Source organism: Danio rerio, chromosome 17 (genome assembly GCF_049306965.1).
Source record: "Danio rerio strain Tuebingen ecotype United States chromosome 17, GRCz12tu, whole genome shotgun sequence".
NCBI lineage: Eukaryota > Metazoa > Chordata > Actinopteri > Cypriniformes > Danionidae > Danio > Danio rerio.
The window spans coordinates 58,357,755-58,373,330 of NC_133192.1; the positions used below are offsets into that span (position 1 = coordinate 58,357,755).

At 35.4% G+C, this 15,576-nt stretch overlaps 1 long non-coding RNA gene across 3 annotated transcripts in view; it reads left to right on the forward strand.

Moving 5' to 3' along the window:
• LOC137488150 (uncharacterized) overlaps window positions 1-14,330 on the forward strand; it is a 64,033-nt gene extending 49,703 nt beyond the window's left edge. Inside the window, exons 1-3 of one of the 3 annotated variants that reach the window (XR_012392959.1) lie at window positions 1,003-1,235; window positions 8,923-9,177; window positions 11,609-14,330. This is a non-coding gene — a long non-coding RNA (uncharacterized lncRNA). Of the gene's footprint in view, window positions 1-1,002; window positions 1,236-8,750; window positions 8,823-8,922; window positions 9,178-11,608 lie in introns of those variants that run through there. The other 2 variants (XR_012392957.1, XR_012392958.1) reach the window with 2 other exon arrangements.
• The last annotated feature ends 1,246 nt before the right edge of the window (window positions 14,331-15,576 follow it).

A 15,576-nucleotide genomic window follows, 5' to 3' on the forward strand; every position in this document is an offset into this window, starting at 1 on the left:
TGCCCTTACAGACGACCCTAAAATTACTACAGTATTTATTTCATATAAGGAGTTTCCTCAGCAATATTTGAGTGTGTGTTTGGTGGTCTCTGTGTGGGCTGTCCTGCACTGATCAGGGTAGAGGTACAGCTTTCATCCTCCACTCTCTGACAGAGCAGGCGGAAATAAGCAGAGAGAGATTTTGTGTGTGTGTGTGTGTGTGTGTGTGTATATATGAGAAGCGGAGCCGCTGTAAAGCTGCAGTCCAGCTCCGACACGCTGACATGCTCTTCCTGTCACAGATAATTCACTCATCAGCCTCTGAACTGCAGGAGCATGATGAACACAGCAGCGCTTCTGTGTATGAGTGTGAGTGTGTGTGTGTGTGTCTCCATCCAAGCTCTCCACCTGGGAAGTACATGATTTTAAACCATAAACAATGCTTCACTAAAAATGCAAACCTGTTTACATGAGCGTTAGATTTAGGGAGTGGTTCAGGTTTAATGGACAGAAAGTACTGTTAAATCAGAATATAAACAATAGACGTCTATGTGTGTGTGTGTGTGTGTGTGTGTGTGTGTGTGTGTGTGCTGGTTTTGGTGGACAGAATTTGTATAATGATATGGGTGTGACCTAGTTGTACTCTATCAAGCTGGTTTATGAGGACATGTCTTGTGTCCCCGTAATTCAAAATTAATACAAATCATGCTTACTGGGGTCTCGTGACATTTAAAATTCCTGTGATATAATTAGCTTCTTTTTACAGTATGGAATACATTACACCTATGGAGAGTCCTCATAAACCACCAATACCTAAAAAATTCGGTCTGGCCCTAATAATAACCCTGCTCAATAATCCTGTAGGTGCATGCGTGTTTTTCATCTTCCTCCTGTTTTTATGAATGCATAAAGCAGAGCGGATGCTCAGTAAAAGAGTTTGTAATAAGTGATGCACAGAGCGTCTTTTGTTAGCGCCGGTGGCACGTGGAGACTTGAAGCTGCCAGGTGTGTGAGGCGAGAGGTGCTCTCGTGTCCCGGGACGATGAGAGACGGCCGTCCGCCCCTCAAAAGCCCCATTCACACACACTCAGAGGACAGTGCGGGCCTCGGAAACCTGAGCCCCGTCCCAGCCGGAGCCTGCTGACGGGACACTGCCGCTGCTGGGCACACTCCAACAGTAGAGTCCCAGGCCGTGTGCTGATCTGAGGACAGGCCTGTGACACTTCAGACAGCAGATCTCCTGCGCACAGGAACAGGTGTGTGTGAGTGTGTGTGTGTGTGTGCGTGTGTGTGTGTGTGTGTTTCTCGGATCCACTCATCTCCTAATGAAAAATAAAGAGGCGTTTCTCTACTGGGAATCAAAACAACACATTCAGCGCAGGTCACTTCAGGTCAGGAGGACATCTCTGAACACAGCCAGTCAGTCAGGCTCGTTTAGAGTAAATATCAGCTAACCAGTTAAGTTCAAAACAAACCAGTTCAATTCATCTTCATGTTAAGCTTTTTGCAATGTAAATTGTGTAAAAGCAGCTCAAATATGAAGGAGAAAAAAAAGAGTAAAAGTCACAATATTAAAACTCTAAAGGGCTCATTGTGGATATGTACCCCTGTCTACATCTCTGGAGAGCGTATATTATGTAGCCAGAGGTATGTATGGCTTTAAAATGAACGCCACGGGGCGGTATGATGCCACCGATGGCTTCTGTACGTTTTAGTGCTACATGCTGACTGCTTACCTCCATGGCTTTTCCAGAGTTACCAGTTTGCCCAGTAGCTCACCACATACACCGACTTGGGAAGGGAAGCTGAGTTAAACGGTTCCAGAAAATAAATAAATTAATAAACAACAGGCTGAAAACGTGAAATCAGTCGGCTGCAATGGCTTTTTGTTTTCTATATTGCTTTTGAAAACACTATCGGTTGGGTTTGGGAGGGTGGGTGTTTCAGTCAGTCATTCAGTTGACAGTAAGCTGGCCTGGTCAGCTGAAGTCTATGTTGCGCCCTCTGGTGGATTTATGCGAGAAGAGGATGTGTGAGAGAAATTTGACATCATCAAAAAGCAAACACCGCAACCTTCGGTGGAATCGCAAAAACAAAAACTGTGAGCAGACGTACCTCTGGTTATGTATTTCGCTGACCCCAGAAATGTAGACATGGGTACATATCCGTAATGAGCCTGGGTTGTAATAAAATAAAAAGGTCACAGTGTGTAATGTTGAAAAACATCCAACCCATACCTATTCTGAAAACATAGTCCTTTATACATTTCTGGAGAGCGCCAAATACATCCCAGGAGCTACGTTTGTTTTTTGAGTTTTCGTTTTTGCAAATCCACCAGAGGTCGCTGTGTACGCTTTTTCAGATCTCAAATTTCTCTCGCAAGTGCCATTCACGCTTGCTGTTCTCACGTTAATCCACCAGAGGCCGCTGTCTGACTGTCATCTTTACTCACTGTTTATGTAAAGTCAACTTGTTGTTTTAAAGTGAAAGGGTTTACTCACTTTTTTAAGTAAAGCCATCTGATCGCTTTTAAATCAACAGATTTAAGCACTTTTTATGTAGTCAACTTGTCAATTTTACATGTAATGTAAATAATCACTTTTTACATGCATCTGTATTGATCAGCAAAGGTCCACATTTGAGCTCTTCGTGGTTGTTTTGCTGTTCGCACATCAGAGCCGAACAGAGTCTTATTGTTTTTTTTTTCAGGGTTGTTGTGATCATGAGCTCAGGAGTTAGTGTGCTCTCGATGCTGGAACGTGACTAAAGAGCATTAACTTGTTGATTTTAAGCAAATGAGTTTGCAACATTTTTATGTAAAGTCAACTTATTGATTTTAAGTCAACAGGTTTACTTACTTTTGAAGTAAAGTCAACTAATCGTTTTCAAGTCAACAGGTTAATTCACCTATTTTAAGTAAAGTCAATAAATAGATTTTAAGTCAACATGTCTACTCTTTAAGTAAAGTCTACTTAAGTGAACAGGTTTGCTCCCTTTTTTAAGTAAAGTCAACTAATCGTTTTTAAGTCAGTCTGTTTGCTTACTTTTTATGTAAAGTCATATAAACGTTTTCAAGTCAAAGTCCAAAAGTAAAATGCTTTTAGGTCGACAGGTTCACTCACAAATTTTTTTAAGTAAACTCAATTAATCGCTTTTAAATCAACAGGTTTTTCCACTTTTTAAGTAAAGGGAACTTGTCGATTTAAAATCCACTTGTCGATTTTAAATGCATATGGGTTTACTCACTTTTTCAGTAAACTCAACTAAGCGCTTTTAAGTCAACATGTTCATTCACTTTTTTAAGTAAAGTCAATAAATTGATTTTAAGCCAACATGTCTACTCTTTAAGTAAAGTCTACTTAAGTGAACAGGTTTGCTCCCTTTTTAAGTAAAGTCAACATGTCGTTTTTAAGTCAGCCCGTTTGCTTACTTTTTATGTAAAGTCAACTAATCGTTTTCAAGTCAACAGACTTACTCACTTTTTAATTAAAGTCAAGTAATTGCTTTTAAGTCAGTGAATTTACTCACTTTTTCAGTTAAGTCAATTTTTAAAAGTAGTCAGCTAATTGCTTTTAAATCAACAGGTTCACTCACTTTTTAAGTAAACTCAACTAATCGCTTTTAAATCAACGGGTTTGCTCACTGTTTATCTAAAGTCAACTAATTGTTTTCAAGTCAACATGTTTACTCACTTTTTAAAGTAAAGTCAACTTGTCAATTTTTAAGTCAACATGTTTACTTATTTTTAAGTAAAGTCAACTAATCGCATTTAAGTCAGTGGGTTTACTCACTTTTTAAGTAAAGTCCAAAAGAAAAGTGCTTTTAGGTCGACAGGTTCACTCACAATTTTTTTTAAGTAAACTCAATTAATCGCTTTTAAATCAACAGGTTTTTCCACTTTTTAAGTAAAGGGAACTTGTCGATTTAAAATCCACACGTCGGTTTTAAATGCATATGGGTTTACTCACTTTTTAAGTAAACTCAACTAAGCGCTTTTAAATCAACATGTTCATTCACTTTTTTAAGTAAAGTCAATAAATTGATTTTAAGTTAACATGTTTACTCTTTAAGTAAAGTCAACTTAAGTGAACAGGTTTGCTCCCTTTTTTCAGTAAATCAACTTGTCAATTTTTAGTCAGCCTGTTTGCTTACTTTTTATGTAAAGTCAACTACTCGTTTTCAAGTCAACAGATTTACTCACTTTTTTAAGTAAAGTCAACTTGTCGATTTTAAGTCAACGGGTTTACTACATTTTTATGTAGTCAACTAATCATTTTTAAGTCAGTGGGTTTACTCTCTTTTTAAGTAAAGTCAACTTGTCGATTTTAGGTCAACATGTTTACTCACTTTTTAATTAAAGTCAAGTAATTGCTTTTAAGTCAGTGAGATTACCACTTTTTTCAGTTAAGTCAATTTTTAAAAGTAGTCAGCTAATTGCTTTTAAATCAACAGGTTCACTCACTTTTTAAAGTCAACTAAGCGCTTTTAAATCAACGGGTTTGCTCACTATTTATCTAAAGTCAACTAACTGTGTTCAAGTCAACAGGTTTATTTACTTTTTTAAGTAAACTTAATTAATCGCTTTTAAATCAACAGGTTTACCTACTTTTTAAGTGAAGTGAACTTGTCGATTTTAAATCAATGGGTTCACTCACTTTTCTAAGTAAACTCAACTAAGCGCTTTTCAGTCAACAGGTTTACTCACTATTTATGTAAAGTCAACTTGTCGATTTTAAGTCAACAGGTTTACTATATTTTTATGTAGTCAACTAATCATTTTCAACTCAATGGGTTTACTCTTTGTTTTAAGTAAAGTCAACTTGTCGAATTTAAGTCAACATGATTACAAATTTTTTTTTTACAGTAAAGTCAACTAATCGCTTTTAAGTCAGTGGGTTTACTCACTTTTTAAGTAAAGTCAACTTGTTGATTTCAAGCTCACTTGTCTATTTTAAATCAATGGGTTTACTCACTTTTTAAATTAACTCAGCTAATTGCTTTTAGGTCAGCAGTTTTACTCACTATTTATTTCAAGAGTTCCCACTTAGATATGCTTGGCACTTATAGCAGGTTTGGCATGCTGTCCCGGGAGAGAACCCTGAGCTCGGAGATATTTGAGCCCAGGGCTCCCGCCCGGTCTAGAAGCATATCAGGAGAACCGAGATCAGGTAGGTCTCGATCGCTCCCCCTTTAGAAGGGGAGAAAAAGGAGGAGATGGGGTGGAAGGGGGGATTCTTCCAAAATGAAGATTGCAATGGGGAGAAAGTGATCCATTTATACTAAGCTAGGATCATTCTGATTGGATTATTACTGATTACGGATGAGTGGCCAGCGGTGCACAATCATATCACGTGCTCCTCTCGAAATTAGTTTATGAAACTTCACTTAAAGTCAACTTGTCGATTTTAAGTCAACAGGTTTTACTCACTTTTTTAAGTAAAGTCAACTTGATGCTTTAAGTAAACAGTTTACAATTTTTAAAAAATTAAAGTAATCACTTTCAAATGAGCGGTTTACTCAGTGTTTTAATGTAAAGTAAATAATCACTCCATACATTGTAGGAAGTGGTTTCGGACAGCTAATGCATTTGTATTGATCAGCTTGGAAAGCGAAAGACCACATCTGAGCTCTTCATGGTTGTCTTGCTGTTCGCACATCAGAGCATCTTATTGGTTTCTTTCAGGGTTGTTGTGATCATGAGCTCGTTAATCTAATTTCCCGTTGCTGTGATTGAACGCTGCGCTCTGCACTTACTTTATAACCCAGATAAATCTGCGGCCGTCGTCGGAGAAAATGCAATCTGTCACGCGTCTCGACAGCGCTCTGTTAATGATGATGTGGAGGATCCGCTCCGTCTTTTTCACCTTTTTTTGTTTGCCTTCACCACACCTGATGCTGTGCATGCGTTAATTGCCTCCAATTAGCCGGAGCGCTCGCTGCCAGGTGAGCATCTTAAAGAGAGTTATGGCATATTAAAAAGAGGGGAGGGACTACATTAGGCCTGACCTTTCCTTTAAATTACTGATATTTGAGAGTTAATTCTCAATTCGGCGCAAAGCAGGGGAGCTTTTTAGTCTCGGCGTTAAAATAGGGCGCTCGTCTGCCAGGAGGTCATTAATTATCGTCTTTATAAATTAGATGAAGAAGATGTCAGCGCTTGATTCACTCGATTTTTTAATCTACTATCGTGATCAGAGATTAGCGAACATTACAAAGCAGACGGAGACTGTGTTTGTGACCTTGCTTTGAGTTAACCGTGTCTGCGAATGAGAAAAGCACAGGCTCTCAACTGGGGGAAGGGCCTATTGATAATAGAGGAGGCAAAGGAATGTAAAGCATGAATGTTCATGGTTAGGACTGCGGAATAATCAGAGATGAGCTTTCTAGGCTGCTGTTGATGTCAAAGGTCACATACAGTTGAAGTCAGTCATTGCCCCTCATGAACTATTAGCTATTGGGATTCGAAATTAAAGCTTTCAGATTGTTTTGTTGGTTAAATGGTCACTAATATGGGTCAGATGTCCAACTGGAGATATCAATTGGATGTTAAGGTTTTGGAACTGCAAAGGAAAAATTATTGGTATTCTAAGGTGACACAGTGGTGCAGTAGGTAGTGCTGTCGCCTCATAGCAAGAAGGTCGCTGGTTTGAGCCTCGGCTGGGTCAGTTGGTGTTTCTGTGTGGAGTTTGTGTGTTCTTGCTGCGTTTGCAGGGGTTTCCTTCAGGTGCTTAGGTTTCCCCCACAGTCCAAACACAAGCAGTACAGGTGAATTGGGTAGGCTAAATTGTCTGTAGTGTTTGAATGTAAATGAGTGTTTATGGATGTTTCCCAGAGATGGGTTGCAGCTGGAAGGGCATCCGCTGCATAAAACATATGCTGAATAAGTTGGTGGTTCATTCCGCTGTGATGACCCCGGATGATTTAAGGGATTAAGCCAAAAAAAAAAAGAATGAATTACTGTCATTATTATTTTTGTTGCTATTATCATTACTATTATTATTATTATTACTAATAGTATTATTATTATTATTACTAATATTTTTATTACTAATATTACTATTATTATTATTATAATTACTATTATTAGTAGTATTATTAATATTTGTATTACTAATATTACTATTATTGTTATTATTATTACTTTTATTATTACTATTATTATTATTATTATTACTAACATTTTTATTACTAAATTACTATTATTATTATTATTATTACTATTATTATTATTACTAATATTTTTATTACTAATATTACTATTATTATTATTATTATTATTATTACTATTATTATTATTAGTATTACTAATATTTTTATTACTAAGATTACTATTATTATTATTATTACTATTTTTATTATAACTATAATTATTATTACTAATATTCTTTATTACTAATATTACTATTATTACTATTATTATTATTAGTATTACTAATATTACTATTATTATTAGTATTACTAATATTTTTATTACTATTAATAATATTATTATTATTACTATTATTATGATGATTATTATTACTGTTATTATTACTATTATTTTTATTAATATTATTATTATTATTGTTACTTTCATTATGACTATCATTATTACTATCATTTACTATTATTATTACTATTATAATTATTATTATTATTATTGTTGTTGTTATTATTATTGTTACTATTATTATTACTATCATTTACTATTATTATCACTATTATTATTATTACTATAATTTTTTTATTCATTTTTATCATTATTAATATTATAATTTTTTATTATATATATTTAATAATATTTTTTATTATTATTATTTAGCCAAACTTAAAAACAGTGCTTATGCAGTCCAGCAATAACATGCATATTTTTGTTACTCTCATATGACTGACAGGTTTAGTGCTTCAGGGTCCACTTGATGTTCAGTGTAAAATCAAATCCATACTGCTGTGCGGACACTGAGTGCAGCGCGCGCACACACACACACACACACACACACACACACACACACACACACACACACACACACACACACACATACACACATCCTGACCTGCATGCATTTATTTATCTCTGATGTTTCCTTCTGCGGTTTGACGAATGAGTGACAGCTTGACACCTCATTCGGCAAGATTAATAGAACGACACAATATTTACGTCGCCGAGACAGCCAATTATCCCACCATCTATCACCAAGATTATCTTTCTGATTGAAAACTACTCGTCCATGTAATCAGAATTATTTGGAATTAGCAGGAAATTTACGGCTTGGTGTGTCTTTTTTTTTTCCCCCCGGCTGGTGGTAAATTAGAAATATTAGATACATAAAATGAATGCAAGATAGGGAGTAGCCTATATAACCAGCCTAGATGTAAGAGTGTCATTGCTTTTATTTCATTTCTGGAAGAGAGCGAAAGCTGAAGCGAGGTTGAGCCAGACACAAAACAACTAATTGCTGGCTCATATTGACTTTTGGATGACATTAAAAGGCTGATGATTTGTTTATTGCCCTTAATTCGTCATTAATCTTTGACTGCAAACAAGACTGTGCTTTTCTAAGATGCTCTCTTTGTCCAAGAAGTGGTTAAAATACCAATACTTACACTCATCATTTGACACTTCTACGGTGCTTCAACATTCCTGCTGGCGTTCAGATAAAACACACTTCATCAGATTGCTTGGTATTGATCAGTAACAGCCAAATATATCTCTATAGAAAATTGAGTCTGCTGTGTTCCTCTATTAGATGAACTTTGGTAATACGATTTTAATGGTGACGTTTGATCCTCTTAGCCGCTCTGGCACCAGAAACCTTTTGGCGTTAAGTGTAGCTCGCTTTTAAAAATAGCCGAAATTGTCACATGTAAGCATGTCCGCGTGGTCCGGAGATCTGCAAATAGGATTAGCTCATCCCGATATAGAGCTTTCACCACTGCTTTTGTTTATTTTTATCTTCTTAATAGGAAGGTTGCGCTGCCAAAATTATCCAGCGATTCGCTGACGATGAGAAATGAAAGGTCTGTGGCGGTTATTCTGAGCGATCGGTGTGCATTGTGCTGCTGGTGACTGCTGTGCTTGCGATAGCACTGGGGTGACCTCACCGAGATGTGGGCTCAAAGTCAGCATTTCAGGAGAACTGTGGGCTCAAGTGACGGACGCTGAACTACACTCAACATTCAGCCATTCTTCTGCTGCTTACTGACATTGAGCTGGGCAAGGTACTACGGTTGTTCTAACAGTTACACCGTCAAATTTCCTGACGATTACCGTCACAAATCATTTTTACTGTTACTAAAACCATGACTGATTATCGCAATTGTGATGAACAAAACCACAGTATTTCCTCTAATGTTTGTTCTTCTGGAGAAAGTCTTATTAGTTTTATTTGGGCTAGTGTAAAAGCAGTTTTTAATTGTTTTAAACCTATTTAACGTCAATATTATTCGCCCCTTTTAATTCAACATGTTTACTAACTTTTTAAGTGAAGTCAACTAATCGCTTTTGAGTCAGTGAATTTACTCACTTTTGTCAGTAAAGTAAAACAAATAAAAGTAGTCAACTAATCGCTTTTAACTCAATGGGTTTGCTCACTTTTTCTCTAACGTCAACTAATCGTTTGCAAGTCAACATGTTTACTCACTTTTTAAAGTAAAGTCAACTTGTCAGTTTTAAGTCAAAGTGTTTACTAATTTTTTTGGTACAGTCCATTAGTCGATTTCAAGTCCACCTGTCGAATTTAAATCAGTGGGTTTACTCACTTTATAAGTGAACTCAAGTAAGTGCTTTTAGGTCGACAGGTTCACTCGCTTAATTTTTTAATGTGAACTTAACTAAGCGCTTTTAAATCAACAGGCTCACTCACTTTTCTAAGTAGACTCAACTAGGCACTTTTAAGTCAAGCGGTTCACCAACTTTTTGAGTAAAATCAACTTGTCAATTTAAAGTCAACATGTTTACAAATTTTTTAAACTACAGTCCATTAGTCGATTTCAAGTCAACTTGTCGATTTTAAATCAGTGGGTTTACTCACTTTTTAAGTGAACTCATTTTTAAGTGAACAGGTTCACTCACTTAATTTTTTAAGTAAACTCAACTAAGTGCTTTTAAATCAACAGGTTCACTCACTTTTTAAGTGAAGTCAACTTGTCGATTTTTACTCAGCAGTTTTACTCACTATTTATGTGAAGTCAACTTGTCGATTTTAAGTCAACATGTTTACTCACTTTTTAAGTGAAGTCAACTAATCGCTTTTGAGTCAGTGAATTTACTCAATTTTTCAGTAAAATAAAAAAATAAAAGTAGTCAACTAATCGCTTTTAACTCAATGGGTTTGCTCACTTTTTCTCTAACGTCAACTAATCGTTTGCAAGTCAACATGTTTACTCACTTTTTAAAGTAAAGTCAACTTGTCAGTTTTAAGTCAAAGAGTTTACTAATTTTTTAAGTACAGTCCATTAGTCGATTTCAAGTCCACCTGTCGAATTTAAATCAGTGGGTTTACTCACTTTATAAGTGAACTCAAGTAAGTGCTTTTAGGTCGACAGGTTCACTCGCTTAATTTTTTAATGTGAACTTAACTAAGCGCTTTTAAATCAACAGGCTCACTCACTTTTCTAAGTAAACTCAACTAGCCACTTTTAAATCAACAGGTTCACCAACTTTTTGAGTAAAGTCAACTTGTCAATTTAAAGTCAACATGTTTGCTCACTTTTTAAAGTAAAGTCAACTTGTCGATTTTAAGTCAACGTGTTTACAAATTTTTTTAAATACAGTCCATTAGTCGATTTCAAGTCAACTTGTCAATTTTAAATCAGTGGGTTTACTCACTTTTTAAGTGAACTCATTTTTGAGTGAACAGGTTCACTCACTTAATTTTTTAAGTAAACTCAACTAAGTGCTTTTAAATCAACAGGTTCACTCACTTTTTAAGTGAAGTCAACTTGTCGATTTTTACTCAGCAGTTTTACTCACTATTTATGTAAAGTCAACTTGTCGATTTTAGGTCAACATGTTTACTCACTTTTTAAGTGAAGTCAACTAATCGCTTTTGAGTCAGTGAATTTACTCACTTTTTTCAGTAAAGTAAAACAAATAAAAGTAGTCAACTAATCACTTAAAAAAAATAAAAGCAGTTTTTAATTGTTTTAAACTTATTTTAACTTCAATATTATTGGCCCCTTCTGCAATATTAGTTTTGGATTGTCTCCAGAACAAACCACTGTTATACAATGACTTGCCTAATTACCCTAACTTTACCCTAATTACCCTAGTGAAGCCTTTAAACGTCACTTTAAGCTGAACACTAGTGTCTTGAAGAATATCTAGTCTAATATCATGTTCTGTCATCATGACAAAGATAAAAGAAATCAGTAATTAGAGATGAGTTAGTAAACTATTATGATTAGAAATGTGTTGAAAAAATCTTCGCTCTGTTAAACAGAAATTGGGGACAAAAATATACAGGGGGGGCTAATAATTCTGACTATATCATTGTCAGCAATCATTTAATAATAGTAATAATAATCACTGGCATGCATTTAAATGAGTGTAGTTGTGTTTCAGATGCAGCCACTTGTTTTGTTTTCCAGCTGATGAAACATTATACACATATTATGCACACATTGTATATGAATATGTTTTATTTTTCAGGCATTGTTATTCCAGTCCGTCGACCCAAGAGAGCAAATTAACAGTTTTGCCCACACGCCTCCTCCTGCCCTGCGTGCCGTTTTGTATTCTGATCATGGCGTGGTGTGTGTGAGACGCCGCTGAAGCGTTGCATATGTAAATGAATGAAGACTTCCTGCGGAGCCGAACTGAGACGTCCAGGAGTGGCTGCCATCACCGGGTCACGACCCAGAAACATGGCACTGTGAGGCAGTCTGTCCCGCTGTCTGTCCAGAGACCGCAGGAGAGCAGGAAAAAAGAGCAAACGCCACCCGCTTCCTTACACTTGTTGCTGATGAAGAACTTTTCTTAGAGATGTAAACTAATTAGCATGTGGAAATGGACAGCCAATGTGCTTCCTGAATGCAAATGCTTGCTGGAGGCGGCGGGATTCTCAACACTGCTTTTTGTCTTGTTTCTAGTCCGAATATCTAAATATTTTTGAATCAGGAAGCATTTTCTATACACAAGCTAAACATGTTGTTTTGTTTGAAGAAAAACGAGTCAAAATTAAGTGATTAAAAGAAGCAAAATAATCTGAACAATAGAGTGAGTAAAATAATAAAATTATCAAAACATCATCAAACGTTTGTAAGTCTATAAAAGCTGTTCTGCATTTCTTATTTTGGCTAGTTTTAATGACTATAAACATAAAACTGAAATATTTTGATGTTCTGGCAGCGATTCCTAATTAGAAGAACAACTTCCTGCCCTCCATCTCGCGCAACAATGACGTCATGTGAAAACAACCTATTACAGAGTTTAGGAGCCATATATGAGAAGGCTCGACCTCCTTTAGTGGACTTTGCTATTTTGGTTACTACCAGAAGCCCTGAGTTTTGAGATCTTAAAAAGCGGGTTGGATTGTAGCGAGACTGAAGATTGGTTAGATAAATAGGAGCTGGATTATTTAAAGCGTTATAAGGAGAAATATTTTATAATCAATACGGAACTGAACTTAAATAAAACTATTTTGTTTACCCCATCGGCAGATTATTTAGCTAGTTTTAAAAGAGAAACTCTCTTCGCATAGTATTTTTTTTGAAAACAAGACAATATATTATACTTGTCCAGAAAATGCTTCTTGATTTCAGGATTTTTAGATATTTGGACTAGAAACAAGACTAAAGCTTAAAGTAAAGCATTTCTGCAGTGTAATTTTCCATTGTTTTTCTATGTAAACAAGCACTCGATGGATGTGCAAGACCGTTATGATTACATCTTGCCTCTCAATGAAAGTTGTTAAAGTCATCATGGAGTCAACATTTACCCTTGTTTTTCTTCTTTGGAGTTTTTGTCTTGTTTCTAGTCCAAATATCTAAAAACTCATAAATCAAGAAGCTTTTTCTAGACAAGTAAAGAACTAATGTCTTTTTTTCAGAAATTAGTTAAGGTCAAGTGAGGTTTTCCTTAATAAAAATAGTTAAGAACATCGTCTTTAATCCAGTTTTGAGCTGAGATAGTGCGTCTGAACCTCGGACATTATCAGGAAGGCTATTGCAGAATTTAGGAGCCATAAATGAGAAGACTCGACCTCCTTTAGTAGACTTTGCTATTCTGGGTATTAATGGAAGCCCTGAGTTTTGGGATCTTAAAGAGCGGGTTGGATTGTAGCAAGACTGAAGATTGGTTAGATAAATAGGAGCTGGATTATTTAAAGCTTTATAAGGAGAAATATTTTATAATCAATACAGAACTGAACTTAAATAAAACTATTTTGTATACCCCATCGGCAGATTATTTAGCTTATTTAAAAGAGAAACTCTCTTCGCATAATATTTTTTTGAAAACAAGACAATATATTATACTTGTCCAGAAAATGATTCTTGATTTCAGGATTTTTGGATATTTGGACTAGAAACAAAAGACTAAAGCTCTGAGTAAGCAAAGCATTTCTGCAGTGTAACTCTCCATTGTTTTTCTATGTAAACAAGCACTCGATGGATGTGCAAGACCATTATGATTACATCTTGCCTCTCAATGAAAGTTGTTAAAGTCATCATGGAGTCAACATTTACCCTTGTTTTTCTTCTTTGGAGTTTTTGTCTTGTTTCTAGTCCAAATATCTAAAAACTCATAAATCAAGAAGCTTTTTCTAGACAAGTAAAGAACTATTGTCTTTTTTTCAGAAATTAGTTAAGGTCAAGTGAGGTTTTTCTTAATAAAAATAGTTAAGATTATCGTCTTTAATCCAGTTTTGAGCTGAGAGAGTGCGTCTGAACCTCGAACATTATCAGGAAGGCTATTGCAGAGTTTAGGAGCCATAAATGAGAAGACTCGACCTCCTTTAGTAGACTTTGCTATTCTGAGTATTAATGGAAGCCCTGAGTTTTGAGATCTTAAAGAGCGGGTTGGATTGTAGCGAGACTGAAGATTGGTTAGATAAATAGGAGCTGGATTATTTAAAGCGTTATAAGGAGAAATATTTTATAATCAATACAGAACTGAACTTAAATAAAACTATTTTGTTTACCCCATCGGCACATTATTTAGCTAGTTTTAAAAGAGAAACTCTCTCCGCATAGTATTTTTTTGAAAACAAGACAATATATTATACTTGTCCAGAAAATGCTTCTTGATTTCAGGATTTTTGGATATTTGAACTAGAAACAAGACTAAAGCTCTGAGTAAGCAAAGCATTTCTGCAGTGTAACTCTCCATTGTTTTTCTATGTAAACAAGCACTCGATGGATGTGCAAGACCATTATGTTTATATCTTGCCTCTCAATGAAAGCCGTTAAAGTCATCATGGAGTTAACATTTACCCTTGTTTTTCTTCTTGGAGTTTTTGTCTTGTTTCTAGTCCAAATATCTAAAAACTCATAAATCAAGAAGCTTTTTCTAGACAAGTAAAGAAATATTGTCTTATTTTCAAAAACTAGTTAAGTGAGATTAAGAACATCGTCTTTAATCCAGTTTTGAACTGGGAGAGTGCGTCTGAGCCTCGGACATTATCAGGAAGGCTATTGCAGAGTTTAGGAGCCATAAATGAGAAGACTCGACCTCCTTTAGTAGACTTTGCTATTCTGGGTATTAATGGAAGCATTGAGTTTTGAGATCTTAAAGAGCGGGTTGGATTGTAGCAAGACTGAAGATTGGTTAGATAAATAGGAGCTGGATTATTTAAAGCATTATAAGGAGAAATATTTTCAATGAAAGACGTTAAAATCATCATGCAGTCAACATTTACTCTTCTTATTTTTATTCTTACAGTTTTTGTCTTGTTTCTAGTCAAAATATCAATAAATTCTGAAATCAAGAAGCTTTTCTAGACAAGTAAATAATTATTGTCTTGTTTTCAGAAATTAGTTAAAGTCAAGTGAGGTTTTCCTTGATAGAAAATAGTCTTTAATTAAGTTTTGAACTGAGAACGTGTGTCTGAGCCTCGAAGATTATCAGGAAGGCTATTCCAGAGTTTAGGAGCCATATATGAGAAGGCTCGACCTCCTTTAGTGGACTTTGCCTTTTTGGATCCTACTACAAGCCCTGAGTTTTGAGATCTTAAAGAGCAGGTTGAATTGTAGTGAGAGAGAAGTTGATTAGATAAACAGGAGCTCGATTATTTAAAGCTTTATAGGTAAAAAGCAATTTTTTTAAAATCAATACCCAACTTAAATAAAACAATTCTGTTTAACTCATTGGCAGATTATTTAGCTTGTTTTAGGAAAAAACTCACTTAATTTTGGATCATTATTTCTGAAAACAAGACAATATTTTTTGCTTGTCTAGAAAGTACTACTTAATTTAAGAATGTTTTGATATTTCAACTAGAAACAAGACAAACATTCTGAGTAAGGGAAGCATTCTGTTGCCGTGTAATAAAGCAATTGCTAATATAGCAATGGCTATAAAATTGTGTTGTAAATTGATTGGATAATTGTGGTTCCTAAGACAAGCTGATCCCGCCCCTCATACCAATAAAAACCAATCATATGAGAGAAGAGATAAGG